General features: G+C 47.6%; 1 pseudogene; it reads right to left on the bottom strand.

Moving 5' to 3' along the window:
- Positions 1–4256: 4256 nt before the first annotated feature.
- LOC110290365 lies at positions 4257–4596 on the bottom strand (annotated as a pseudogene).
- Positions 4597–14405: the final 9809 nt, after the last annotated feature.

Genomic DNA, 14405 nt, shown 5'->3' with positions numbered 1-14405 from the left:
GACCTAGCATCATGGATCCATCCCATCTCATGGTGCCCTCTGCCATGTTAAACACAGCTCCATGGCCCTCAGCGTGTACCAGCATCACGCTCTTAGACTTCTCAGCCTCCAGGACCATGAGCTAAGCCTATCTCTTTACAAATGGCTAGATCTCCCGTGTTTTCTCATAGCAACAGAAATGAATCAAGATGCCAGGAGCTACGGATTTCATCACAGGGAAGAGCAGGCAGCACTCTCGGAGTTACAAAAGTGCCTGCTAACTGAATTGTTTACTTAATCATGATTGTTTGTTCCATTGATTGACTCTGCTGTGTGTACTTGGTGAAAATCAAATATCCAAATGGGCAAAAGGGCATCAAATGAAAAGCAGCTGTCCCTCTCACCCCTGACCCCCACTGTCCACGCCTACCCGAAGGTCCTTCTCTCGAGACTGCTATCCCACCCCCACAGCAACACCGGTGCTTGCCCTGCATCCTGTGAGTGTTCAGGTCAAGATTCCCATCCTTTAGCTACCACAGGAGGAGAAACGGGGCATCTCTCTCTCTCTCTCTCTCTCTCTCTCTCTCTCTCTCTCTCTCTCTCTCTCTCTCTCCCCCTCTTCCCGTTCCCGCTGCCAGTGCTGTGCCATACAAAAAAAGAATTGAGGGGCTACAGAGATAGTTTAGCAGTTAAGAGCGTTGGCTGCTCTTCTCGAGGACCCGGTACCCACATGGCAACGCATAACCATCTGTAGCTACGGTGCCAGGGGATCCAACGCCTCCTTCTGGTTTCTGTGGGTATTGCACGCATTTGGAGCGCGTGCATGCAGGCAAAACACAGCACATTAAAAATAAACACATCTTTTAAAAACAATCTGTTCAGCAAAGTTTTTGTGGATAAATGGATCGTGAGATGTTAGAACAACAGATTTATAGGAGTGTGGAAACCAGACTTGATGAACAGAACCGGGGACTCCTGTAATCAGTGTGCTAAGCTGAGAAACCCCGAAGCTGTGGATTTTGTAATGGGAAAAATTCTTGCCCAGACTAAGGACCTTTAGGAAAGTCTTCACTGTGCCCTTCAGTTGGTTTAATTTAGGCTGATGAGATGTAAGACGCTTGCCACAAAAGCTTATTAAACTCAGGACCCTCAGGGTGGAGGGAGAAAATGAACCTGCAAATTATTCTCTAGCATATGCACGTGTGCTGTAGCGTGCACACACTCATGCACATGCACACCGTCTCCATACAAATACATAAATAGATTAAATTTAAAAACTAAGAATAGCTGGGCGGCGGTGGCACCTGCCTTTAATCCCAGCACTTAAGAGGCAAAGGCAGGTGATCTTTGAGGTTGAGGCCAGCCTGGTCTACAGAGTTAGTTCCAGGCTGGTCAGGGCTACAACAGCCCCTCCAAAAACCCCCTAATATATATATATATATTAGGAATAGCTAGGATTATTATGAGTATACCATTGATGGACATAAAAACCCGGCAGCCCCCTATAAGGAAGTTAAAAAACATTAACAAAAAGAGCCAACACTAGGGAGTCAGAAGTCCTGTGGCATGCCACCTCTGCTTTGGTACCCAGAAGAGAGTGTGAGCTTCGTCAAGGCTTCCAAAGCTTTGGGGAGTCCAGGGTCATTTGGGGAGGACTCCTTGGGGTTCTGATTGGTAGTCCTTGGTGTTGAATGGTAATTGTACATTTAGCAGTTCTCATACAAGAAGTTTATTAAACTCATTCTTGTGTAAGACTTCGACATATCATGTCACGTCACAGAAAGCTCCACCCAAAAGCAAAGTCCCTCGACTTCAGTTCAGATCTGTGGGCCTTGGACAATTGCTTGAGTTTCATCTTATTTCTTCGAAAAAGGAACCAAATCTTAATGTCATTTTTTTTTTTTTTTGGTCAGTTTGAGTGTGTTAGCCAGGGTCTCCAGAGTCTCCTCATTAGGGTTCGGGTCTGTTTTGAAGTCTTTGTTTTTTGTTTCTAAGCTCCTGGTGCTGTTGACAGGTGAATCCAGACTTTTGATCCCAGCAGGACAAACTCAGAGTCGTCTCCACCTCAGTTACTTCCATCTTGGCTGTAGCTCATTTGAGTTCCATCCCTCAGCTTCATATTTAATATTTTTTAAAAAATCAGAACTAGGAAGGGATTGAATCCAAGATGATGTACATGCTAGGCAAACATCTACCCCGAACTACATTCTACCTTCTGCAGTATTCACGTAGATATTTCTCTTTCCGATGTCCATTTTTACAATGTGTTTTGTATTTATTGAGCACCTAACTTATTTATTGACCAGTATTAGTGGAACACATGTATTGGTTAACATTACTATAAATGTCACGCTATGTGACTGAGGCTTCAAGATTAATTACCATGGTTTAAAACAACCAGCATGTATTAGCTCATGGTTTGGGGATGTTGGACTTTAGGAATGGCTTAGGTGAGTGGGTTCTGGGTTAGTGTCTCCTACAAGGCTACAGGAAAAAGTGTCACAGGGCCCATGGCCACCAGCCAGCTTGACACAGCCAGCTTAACACAGCCCATTCCAGTATCTGCCCATTGGCGGCAAGTCTCAGAGCACCTCCACGGATCCTTGAGTGTCTTCATCATGGCTTCCCGACACCCCAGAGCGAGGAACCCAAGAAAGCAAAATGGAAGCCACCAGCCTTGGAAGCTGCATCCCACTGCTTGTACAGCACTCCTCCAGGGAAGCCCTCTTCTGTTTGGAATGACTGTGCAATGGTATGGACACCAGAAAACAGGGGTTCTCCAGGGTTCATCTTGGAGACTAGTTAACACAGTTAACGCTGAACAAGACTGGTCAAGTTCCCGCCCTTGTGGAGTTACCACCCCAGGAGGGGTGGGGTGAGGACAACAATAAACTCATAAGCAAATATACTGATGCTTTTGGAAGTTTTAAGGGCAATGAAGAAAATCAAACACGATGACAAATGAGAACAGGGCTTCGATGCTAAGATCTGAAGCCAAGTCCAGCCTGCCGCCCGCTTTTGTGGGTTTGCTTGGCACTCAGCTACGCCTATTGCCTTTGGCTAGCTTTGGGTCCTCGAAGGAAGTCGGCCACGCCCATTGCCTTTGGATAGCTTAGGACCCTCACATGATGTCGGGGTGGACTTATGTCATTGCAGCAGAGGTTGTTGAGCCTGCAGAAGCTATATATTGCTACAATTGCAGGGGGCATCTCCAGGAGACCACACTGGAACAGAGAGACCCAGACGGGGAGGAGGAAGTGGCTGCTCAAAGAGCAGAGGAAAGGATGTTTCAGACTGAGGGACCTCAGGAAAGAGCTGTGAAATGGGAACCTTTGGGCATGTAGACACACAGGAAGTAATCCAGAGGGCTGGGATGGGAAGGGCACAGAGAGATGACTAAGCATGGGGAGGGAATATAGGGGAAGAGTCAGGACCTAGTGATTGGAAGGGAGAGCTCAGGACCATAGTGAGTCTGAGGGGTTTTTTTGTTTTTGTTTTTGTTTTTTTGTATTTTGTTTTTTGTTTTTGTTTTTGTTTTTTACTACATCTACTGACTTATTATGTGTGGCAGGGAGCACACCCCAGCTCACTTGTGACGATCAGAGAACTGCTTGTAGAAGTAGCTTTGGCTTTCTATATTGTCCATCTGGCACATGAAACCCAGGCTGCCAGACTCAGTGGCAAGCTCCACTACCCACTGAGCCAGCCCCGGCCTCTGCGGAGTATTTTTGTTAATTTGATTCTTGATTTTGAGCCTGGGGTCTGCCATGTAGCCAAGGCTGAGCTCCAACTCATGATCTTCCTGCCTCGAGCTTTCAAGTCGTGACATCATAGGAATAAACAAGCCAGCCCAGCTGCGCTTGGGCTTTGTCCCAAGCCTGGTAGGAGGCCCTGGAGGGGTTCAGTAGGAGGAAGTGGGGTGTAATGGGACAGCCAGCTGAGCCTGCTCTGGTTTAGGCCTCCTCAGCTGTGGCCCTGAGTACAACTTTCCCAGAACTGTGCCATCTTGGCAAGACCTCCCCAGGCAGAGACTTGGACTACACACACACACACACACACACACACACACACACACACACACACGTCTGTTTCTTCCTACTCAATTTTTTTTTGTGATATAAATGCAATATACAAACTTTATTTAACAAAACAGGTAAAATAAAACAGGCATTTATATTAAGAAAAAACTCCAAGAAACTATCTTGAACAACTTAAAACAACCTACTTGCAGTTGCATTTAACTGAGCTCTGTTGCTGTGAAGAATACAGTGCATGCACAGGTATGGATGAAAGGTTTGTACAGTTTTCAAGTATTCACTGAATACTACCTTATATACACATATACATTAAATTTGAAAAAGATTAGATGATCCCAGCTGCACTTCATTTTGGTTGTTCTTTTGGAAGAGGTCGTCTAAAGAGAAGAATATGCGGTTCTGGCTCATGAATCATGTAATGAACCCATCCTAGACTCTGGTGGACATCAAGTCTCCTCCACTCCTCTTCGGACATCAGATGGGTTTTGGGTACTTGTTTAGAGAGTTCTCTGGGTAACATGACATGCACAGAGTGCTCATCGAAGTACTTGTCTGAGTAGTAGATCTTCTTGTGGGCCATCCTGCCGGCGCGCAGAGGAGTTAGCGGGAACAGGAAACCGGGCGCAAGGGGCTCTACGTCCGCCTAGGGCCGGCGCAACGACTCGAATGAGGCCCCTTCCTACTCAATTTTGAAGCTTCTTGTCCTACTTGGTCATCTCAATCCAAGAACTGAGGGAATAGGATGTAGATTCTAGAGCTCTTCCTGACACTGTGGCCTCAGGAGAGTCCCACAACCTCTCTGAGTCTTACTTGCCTCAACCGGACAGACAGTAAGGGATAATTCAGTTCCATTGGCAGGTCAAAGAACACGTTGGTCACAAAAGGTGCAGCTGCTCTAGGCACACACACTAAGCCAGCATCCTGAGGAGGCCATGAAGGCCATGTGTGACAGGGTAGTTGGGGTCAGGCTTAGCTAGACTGGTAAGGGCAGTGAGACACGGGGTGACTGGTCTACCGGGAATCCTTCTCTACGGGAGTCCTGAACAACAGGGCAGCTCGCCGTTTCTCAGAGTGCCTTGGACAGCAGAGTCGGTAATCGTCCATCTGGGACAAGACTGAGGAAGGAATGACCTAGTGGCTACTGTGCACTGACTCAGGCCTGGGCACTGAGAGAGCACAGGGGTTACTGGGAGCTTGGCTCTGTCAGTCATCCGGCCTTTGCCTTGGGTGAGGCAGAAGCAGTTGAGCCGAGGTGCTTTGGTTGTAAGAGGGACCAGCATTTTGCTTACTACTTAAAAAGAAAACTCTGCCAATCAAATGGGGACATGGTACTTGCTTGTCACTTAGAATTATTTATTTATTTATTTATTTTTGTTTTTTTGAGAGAGGGTTTCTCTGTGTAGCCCTGGCTGTCCTGGAACTCATTCTGTAGACCAGGCTGGCTTCAAACTCAGAAATCTGCCTGCTCCTGCTTCCCAAGTGTTGGAATTAAAGGCATGGGCCACCACTGCTCGGCTGAATTTTACGTTTGTTAAGAGAACTTCTGGAGCCTGGTGTAACCTAGGGACACATGGGTCTGAGACAGGAGGATTTTCAGTTTGAGTCTGGATGGGGCTACATAGCCAGATCTATCCTTTCTATCTCTGGAAAGACCTCTTTTTAATTTTATTATACTGATTTATTAGGAGGGAGAGCCATCGCACAAGGCTGGAGGCCAGAAGATAACCTGCAGGAGTTGGTTCTCTCCCCTGACCATGCAGGTCTCTGGGATTGGACTCACGCTGTTGTGCCTGGTGGCAGGAAAACCTTTCCTCGTTCAGCCATTGTGCCGGGTGGCTTTATGTGACCTTGATACAGTGTATAGTGATCTGAGAGGAAGGAACCTCAACTGAGAAAATGCCTCCCAGAAGATCAGGCTGTTGACAAGCCTGTAGAACATTTTCTTAATTAGTGATTGATAGAGGAGAGCCCAGACCATTTTGGGTGGTCCTGGGTTCTATAAGAAAGCAGGCTGAGCAAGCCACAAGAAGCAAGCCAGTAAGCAGCGCCCCTCCACGGCCTCTGCACCGGCTCCTGCCTCCAGGTCCCTGCCCTGTGTGAGTTCCTTCCTTGGCTTCCCTCAACAGATTGTGAGTTGGGAGATGTAAGCCAAATAAACCCTTTCCTCCCCACGTTGGTTTTGGTTATAATGTTTCACCACAGCAGTAGTAACCCTGACTGACCCAAGACAGCCATCTTATTGGCCACCCCACCCGACTCCCGAATTCTTAAAGATGAGATTTTTAAATCTTTGGGTTGCAGTTGCTGTTTATTTGTATTTTGTAATTTTTTTTTTTTTTTGTCTGTGTGGTACTGAGGCCTTGCACATGCTGAACCCACACGTGACAACACTCCCAGACATTTTTATAGGTCTCTCTGTTGCCTCTGACTCCTTCTTTCCCTTTCTTTTCTTCTTTTTAAATTTTCTTCTCTATGTTTTTTCCTCTTTTTGACATAAAGTCTTACTATGAAGCAAGCCTAGGCTGGCTCAGACTCACTATGTAGACCAGGATAGCCTCTTAAGTGCTAAGAGTATAGGCTTGAGCAACCGTACCAGGCTCCTAGTGATCCATATATCTCTCTTGTTTATCCAGAAAAATAAAAACGCTGGGCCAGGTGTGTAGCCCATTGGTGGGTGCATGCGTACCTAGCTTAGGTCCCCGTTTCCATCCCCAGCACTGCATGAGCCAGACATCATGGGGCACACCTATAATCCTAGCACTTGGGAGGCAGAGGATGAGAGATGCAAGGCCATCTTCAGCTACACAGAGAGTTAGAGGCTAGCCTGGGCTTCATGGGGGGGAAATGGAAAAGAGAGAGGAAAATACAAGCAAAATCTATTTAATAAAGAGTCCCCCAGACCCTGCAGCCACCATCCAGGCATTCTGGGTCCCTTTGCCTTCTAGAGTCGTCATTCCCCATAATCCTTGCTTGCCAATGTGCACACTGGTTGGCATCTCTGTCAGGCAGCCTTTCTAGGGGGATTGCTCTGGACCATCTTTAGATGCTTTACCACCGCTTCTGCAGCTGCAGAGGCACGTGTGCTCTTATCAATGGAAGGTTTCAGAAACTGCTACGGTTCATGGCCTAAATGGTTCATTTTGTCAAATGCCCTAATGTCACTCGAGATAAAACAGAAAAAGGTACAGCTATCCAGTATGAGCACAGGGGAAAAAAATGATCAGAGCCAGCTAGTCACATCCATCATCTGATTTAACCAACAGGGACAGTGGAGTTCATGATTCTAATTTCAATGACATCACAACATGGAAAGAGGCACAGTGAACTTCAAAAAAAAACATAAGTGCCAGCCAGGGGCAGCATGGGCTAAATCTGTGACGGACTCTAGTTCACAGGCCCTAGAAGAGCTCGTCTCAGTGGCAGCCACTCCCTTGGCATTGCTCAACTCTCCCCTGACTCCTTGCAACCCAGGGCATCGCCCTCCTTGCTGGGCCAGCTTGGGTTTATGGCAACAATCGCTGCTCCTGCCAGACATGATCTCAAAGCCATAAAGAGTTTTACAGTTTCACTCTTCCCAAGATAAGGCTGAGGAGCCCTTCCCAAGGCCAGGCACAATCTCAGAGCTTAGGAGGAAGGGCTGGGCATTGGGGACTGTACAAGTTTTATGGCTCCCACTTCTCTAAAAATACCACGTTCTCATAGCCTCAGCCTGAGTGTGCTGGTGAGGCCTCAGCCCTGGAGTACAGTGACAATCACTCATTCCAGAATTCACTCACTCATTCATTCATTCACTCACTTATTCATTCATTCATTCATTCATTCATTCACTTACTCATTTGGAATGGTATATGAAACATAACAGCTTGTGGCTTTTTTTTTTAACTGTGCCACATCATACTGGCTATAGATTCAGGCAAAGTTGCTTCCCTTCCTCTGCATAATAAAAACTCATTTAACCTCCCAACAGCCTAATTGAGATCCACGTAGACTTGGGTGGTGTGTGTGTGTGTGTGTGTGTGTGTGTGTGTGCATTGCATACACTGTACAGCAGGAAAAAGCTTGAAGCTTTTTCTTTAACCATTGACTTCTATCTTGTCTGCTTTTTTTTTGGGTTCTTTTTCCAGCCATCATGTAGTCTGGCCCAAGACAAGCCCTCACCTTCCACCTCCTTGCTATCTACACACATTTAAACGAGATCAAGCCACAGTTGAACGCCCCTGCCCCAGTCATCAAAATGGACCCTGCTAACTCTTATGTTTCTAAAAGTCTTGGTAAATGCTTAGAATCTTGTGCTTACATCCAGTCAAGATGTCAGAGCATCCAAACTGGGTCCCCTGGGCACCTCCATTCCTGCTTCATCTGCCCTTGTGGTATTGCCTTTCTTGAACATCTGGTAATTTGTTCCCTCTCCCTCTCTTCCTCTCCCTCTCTTTCCCCTCCTCTCCCCCTCCCTTTCCTTCTTTCTCTCTGGTAAGACTTCTCTCACTGTGTAGCCCCAGAAACTTGATTCACCTCCCACAGTTTCCTGAGTCCTTCCACAACAGGCTAATACCACCCTGCTCAACTTGATGTGGATTTCCCATCTCCAGCTCCAACATCCCCCTAGACTCAAGACTCAGATATTCAGTGTTTCTGTAGTCGGTTCATTGACATCTCAGGTAATACAGGCAAAGGTCAACTCAAATGGGTGGCTCCTCTACTCTTCCTCCCTAGGAGCTGCCACCACCTGCTGGGATGGTTTCTCTTCCTTCCTCCACAGCAGCAGGTTCTCGATCAGTCTCCTCAAATATCCCAGTGTGATCTTCTCTCAGCACCACGAGTCTTTCATTTCTTCTCTGTTGGAGGTCCCCAACGCAGTCAAGTGACATCCATTACCTACCTCTGCGACTTTAGCTTAGAAGCATGGGCAGGGCATCACTGTCTTAGATCCCGCTGCCAGCTGCTTGCATCCCTAACTGGAGGCTCTAAGGAGGGATACAACCCACCTGTGTTGTTGGCTGACTTTCAGCTCCTCATGGTTCCGGGACTGAGGTCACCATTTCCTTGCTGCTAGCTAGCAGGGGTCCTTGCAGTGGACCCCCCCCATCCCCGTTTACCACCCATCCCAAACTTCCTATCTAATATGCCAGAAATTACTCTGTCTCCTTCAAGGGCTGACTGATGAGATAGGGTGGTTTTAGGACCTTAGTTAAGCCTCTAAATGTCCTCACTGTAGGGCTAGAAAAGATGGCTCAGTGGGTGAAGGCACCCGCCATCAAGCCTAATGACCTGAGTCCATTCCTAAAGATCCACACGGTGTAAGGAAAGAGCCAACTTCTGAAAGCCGTCCTCTGAATGCCACACCCACACCATGGCCATGTGGGCACCCCAACCCCATACACAAAGTAAACAAAATGTACTTTCAAAACTTTTTTGTCATTGTCATTGTTGTTGTTGTTGCTGTTGTTCTTAGAGACAGGGTTTCTCTGTATAGCCCTGGCTGTCTTGGACTTATTTTGTGAACCAGGCTGGCCTCGAACTCCCAGCAATCTGCCTGCCTCTGCCTCTTGAGTACTGGGATAAAAGGTGTATGCCACCATGACTTTTAAAAACATTTAAAAAAAAAATCTTGTTGTAGCAGGCCAGTGGGCGATAGACTGAAGACTGGGAGATGACTCAGAATCAGTGGGCGAGCAATCCTGGAGCCTCTTTTAGAATTCTGCCTGTTCCCATCCCAAACCGATGTGCCTGCCCCTCACCTGCCCCACTCCCAAGCTCACAGCTTCTATGTGGTGTCTGTCACACAGCCTGTTCTCCACATAGCAGAAGGGGTCTTTTAAGCATGTGAAACAGGGACTTGATGTGTAGCTCCCTTGGTAGCGCACTTGTCTTGTATATCTGAGGCCCTGGGTTCTGTTGCTGGCACAGAAGAAAACAAGGCCTGGTGGATCCTGCCTGTAATTTCAGCACCCAGAGGTGGAGGCAGGAGGATCAAAACTCCAAAGCTGTCTTTGGCTAATAGCAAATTCAAAGCCAATCTGGGCTATATGAGACCCAGTCTGACCAGGGAGTGTTGTGATGCTGTAAGATAGCGCCACAAGTTAAGGCACTTGCTGCCAAACTCGGTGACCTGAGCTCAATCTCTGGAACCCACATGGGGGAAGGAAATAACCGACTCCAGCAGATTATCCTCTGACCTTCATATGTGTGCCATGCTATGAGTCTGCACAATCACACACACACACACACACACACACACACACACACACACACAAGTAAACAAATGTCGTTTTTAAAAGAGTAAAAAATCTGATTGTGGTAGTGGAGCCTTTAATTGCAGCACTAAGATGGCAGAGGCAGTCAGATCTCTGTGAGTTCAGGCCAGCCTAGCCTACACAGCAAGTTCCAGCTTATATAGTGAGACCCCTGAAAAATAAAATAATAAACTAAAAAGGAAGGAAGGAAGAAAGACAAAAAAAGATGAAACAAATGGAAGCACTGCCTTATCTCAAACGTCTAAGAATCTGGATTTCTCATTTCACAACTGCATTGCAGGTAGACTCCAAGTCCTTTTCAAGACTCTAGAAAGCCTGGCTGCTCTGGCCCTATCCATAAGATCCAGAAAAGTACCCAGTATCTCTTAGGCAACCTCTGAGTCCAAACCTTTAGGCTGTGTTCTCTCTTCTAGAGCCACCATTACATAGACACTTTTTTTTTTTTTTTTCAAGACAGGGTTTCTCTGTGTAGTCCTGGCTGTCCTGGAACTCACTCTGTAGACCAGGCTGGCCTCAAACTCAGAAATCCGCCTGCCTCTGCCTCCCAAGTGCTGGGATTAAAGGCGTGCACCACCACGCCCGGCTCGCACAGACACTTTTCTTAGTTCTCCAGTCTTCCCATATGGCAGCAGAGCCACACTTCACCCTGCACACTGCAGCCACAGTGACCCTTCAAACGCACACACTGGCCACAGCCCTCCCTGCTTTGAAACCACTAGTGTGTTCTCATGTCCCCAGCAGACTTGGGACTTCTCTGACCAGTACTGAAGGCCTCACCACTGTGAGCAGACCAGCGAGCATGCTTCTGGAAGTGAGCTGAGGGCCACTGTAGGATGTTGGGAGATTTACCAGATGCAGAGGAATGGCATTAGGTGACATGACACCCCCCTCCCTGCTGAGTCTGCCTCTGTCCTGATCTTTCCTTCTGGAAACTTCGAGGAAAAATTCCCCATTGGGTGAGGTGCCTTTAACATTTTTGTGGTACCTGTCAAGTCACCTGTCTCACACTTTACTTTTGAGAGGACATTTTGCTATGTTGCCCAGGCTTGCTGAAAAATTGTGGACTTAAGTCATCCTCCTGCCTCAGCCTTCTGAATAGCTAGAACTAGAGACAGGCATACAGCACAGCACTCTGCTTTAATTTTCCAAACAGAGAAGGAAGGGAAGGAAGGAGGAAGGAAGAGAGAGAGAGAGAGGGAAGGAGGGAGGGAAGGAAAGAGAAAGGGAGTAAGGAAGGGATAGAGGGAGGGAGGGAAGAGGAGAGGGAGGGAGGAGGGGAGGGAAGGAAGAAGGAGGGAAGAACAGTTAGAGATGCTGGTATGGTAATACACCTCTATAATACCAGCACTTGGAATTCTGAGGCAGGGAGATTGAGAGTTCAAAGCTAGCTCAGACTCTTAATCTTCATTCAGGAGACAGTGTCTCGAAACCTAACCAAACCAAGCCAAGCAAACATACAAAAAGTAAAAGAAAGGAGCTGGGCAGTGGTGGTGCACACCTTTAATCCCAGCACTCGGGAGGCAGAAACAGGTGGATTTCTGAGTTCGAGGCCAGCCTGGTCTACAGAGTGAGTTCCAGGACAGCCAGGGCTATACAAAGAAACCCTGTCTTGAAAAAACAAAAAACAAAACAAAACAAAAACAAAAAAAAGAAAAAAGAAAGAAAGAAAAAGAAAAAGAAACGAAAGCCAAGCTTTTCCTAGCCATTTCTGTTTGGCTACAGCTTACAGTTTAAAATTAACCTTCGTTCCACTTTAATTTTGCAGTCACTTCCTGTTTCCAGCTTTCCTATTGATGTTAGCGGCTCTGAGTCTCTGAAGGGACTGTTTATGAACCGATTGGAGAGAAGAGGAGGTTTGGGGATGGAGAAGGTCCAGGTGGCGCGTGCTGGGCAGGGCTGACCTCTTCCCTTCTGTGTTCTGTGGCTTCTCCAACTTCAACTTCACCTCAAGTGTACTTTCCCCTGCCTCGCTCCTGCCTCTGAATCATTTTCCTTCCCAGGACACTTCCTTTCCCGGATATCAGCAATCCCCCTTCCTTCCACCTCACTACTCCCCTTGGCTCTTCAGAGTGAGCTATGCATTGCTCTCCCCTGTACATGTGAGCAGATGAGCTCTGGGAGAGAGGGAAGCGTCTCGTGGTGTCGTTTCTCTGTAATCCCAGAATGCCTCACGCTGGGTCTTTGCCTGGTATCCTTTGTCACCGTCCAGTATTCTCCCAACTGTGCCCACTGCACAATGACTGAGTTGTCCACGGCTCCCCAGTGTCCTCTTGGTGGCCTCTGGAGTCAGACAATGGGCACCTGATCAGCTGTCACACCAGCGAAGGACCTTTGGCAAGTCCCTTTCTTCTCCTAAACCTGTCCTCTCACTCATATGACAGAACAATAGCTGCCCCAGAGACTGGTGGAACTTCATTATGTCCAGCACACTAGGCAAAGAGGAAGCACCAAGGTTCATTGTACTTGACACCGTGACTCCACTCCATCATCAAACGGCTGCAAGGGATTCTGGGACCTTGGTCCCTTAAACCTCAGCTTGGACTTTACATAGGATAGATACATAGACTGGGGAAGTATCAATCAAAGGTGATCTGGGCTTCAAAACTGAAGGTGGCAATCTCATCAACTTGGGGTGGCAGGTCATTCCTGCTACCTGAGGCTTTCTTTGGCTCTCGAAGCTGCCTGTCAACTGGCGGTCTTTGTGTTTCTTCTGGTCCTACTGTGAGCACTGGAGCCCTGCTGGGATGAGAAGCTCAGGTTCCTACCAGTCCTTGAGTGCCTCAGTTTTCTCAACTTTCATTTCACCCTCTCTAAATGAGGGTAGAGCTGTTAGTCATCTTGGTTCAGGTTGTTTACTAGCTGAAATGGGGACTGGATTCGAGGCTCTGATGGCCTACACTAAGACTGGAGGGCAAAGGGCAGGTGAGGTGGAGGAGCCAAGGTCGGGGAATTTATGGCAGTCCGAGGTTTATGGTTTTGATATGGACTTATTAAGCACAATTTAGGGCTGAGTGTTCTCCTCCAGCCCCCACCCCCACAGCCCTGTTGGCAGGAGTGGAGATGGCTTATTGCAACATTGTGAAAACATTTCCTGGTGCTCACTGGCTGAGGGAATGGACAGGTAGGCAGGAGTGGCTCCAGAGCCCAGGAAGGACAGTTAATGGGTGCTTGTGAAGACAGAAAATGGATCGGTTAGTCTCTCCCCTAGAGACATGTGTGAGACCCGTATCCCTCACAACATTTTTCCTATCTTACAGCTGGGACTCGCAGAAATGGAGTGACTGGCCCTACACTGTGCCCGAATCACAAACTAGAATGGCTGTGAAGCCCTTAGGAGGGCTACAAGTGTCCCTGTAGCTGGGTGTCCCAAAGTCTCATCATTCCTGGATGCCCTGGGGTGCTGGGCTAATGAACTTTCCATGAGAATCAATTCAGATTTGTCCCATTGGTCGGTACTGATGCCAAGATGCCCCCTTCTACTTTAAGACGCTAACACGGTATTAGGAAAACATCTGGGAAGAGAAGTTGACATCTCACTTTCACATGCTGGCTTCAGCACACCCCATGAGAATGTGTGGATGTGACCTGCAGTGGTAAGCCATCGGGGAAAGGATGGCTACCTGCGGGCAAGGATCACGAGAGCCTCATACATATAACCAGATTATTTTTGCTCTTATGACATCCTGGTGCCCATGTTTCTGAGAGGTTGAGGTGGCCCAAAAAAGAGCTCCATCTTTGAACCTCTGTCTATTCTTTAAAATCTTTCTGTCACCCTCTCCCTCATCACTTCCCTCTTAGGCAGGAGCAGCCACTTTCACTCTCCCCTGATGCTTGGAGTCAAGAAGCCAGAGTTGGGGCTGAGGAAATATATCTGTTGGTAAAGTGCTTATCTTGCAAGCACGGGAAGCCAAGCCCAATTTCCAGAAGCCATGGATAAAAGTTAGATGTGGAATCCCATGTTTTTAAAATATTTATTTATTCAATATGCATGGACGTGTCTCCCACATGCGCGTGCTTCTGCCACCCCACATTTGTGTCTGGTGCCTTGGAGGCTAGAAGAGGGAGTCAGATTCCCTGGACCTGGAGCTACAATGGTTGTGACCCACCATGTGGGTGCCGGGAATTGAACCCTGCT

This window comes from Mus caroli, chromosome 2 (genome assembly GCF_900094665.2).
Source record: "Mus caroli chromosome 2, CAROLI_EIJ_v1.1, whole genome shotgun sequence".
NCBI classification, from domain to species: Eukaryota; Metazoa; Chordata; class Mammalia; order Rodentia; family Muridae; genus Mus; species Mus caroli.
The sequence above is the reverse complement of the archived record's forward strand: the minus strand, read 5'-3'. Positions and strand labels throughout refer to the sequence as shown.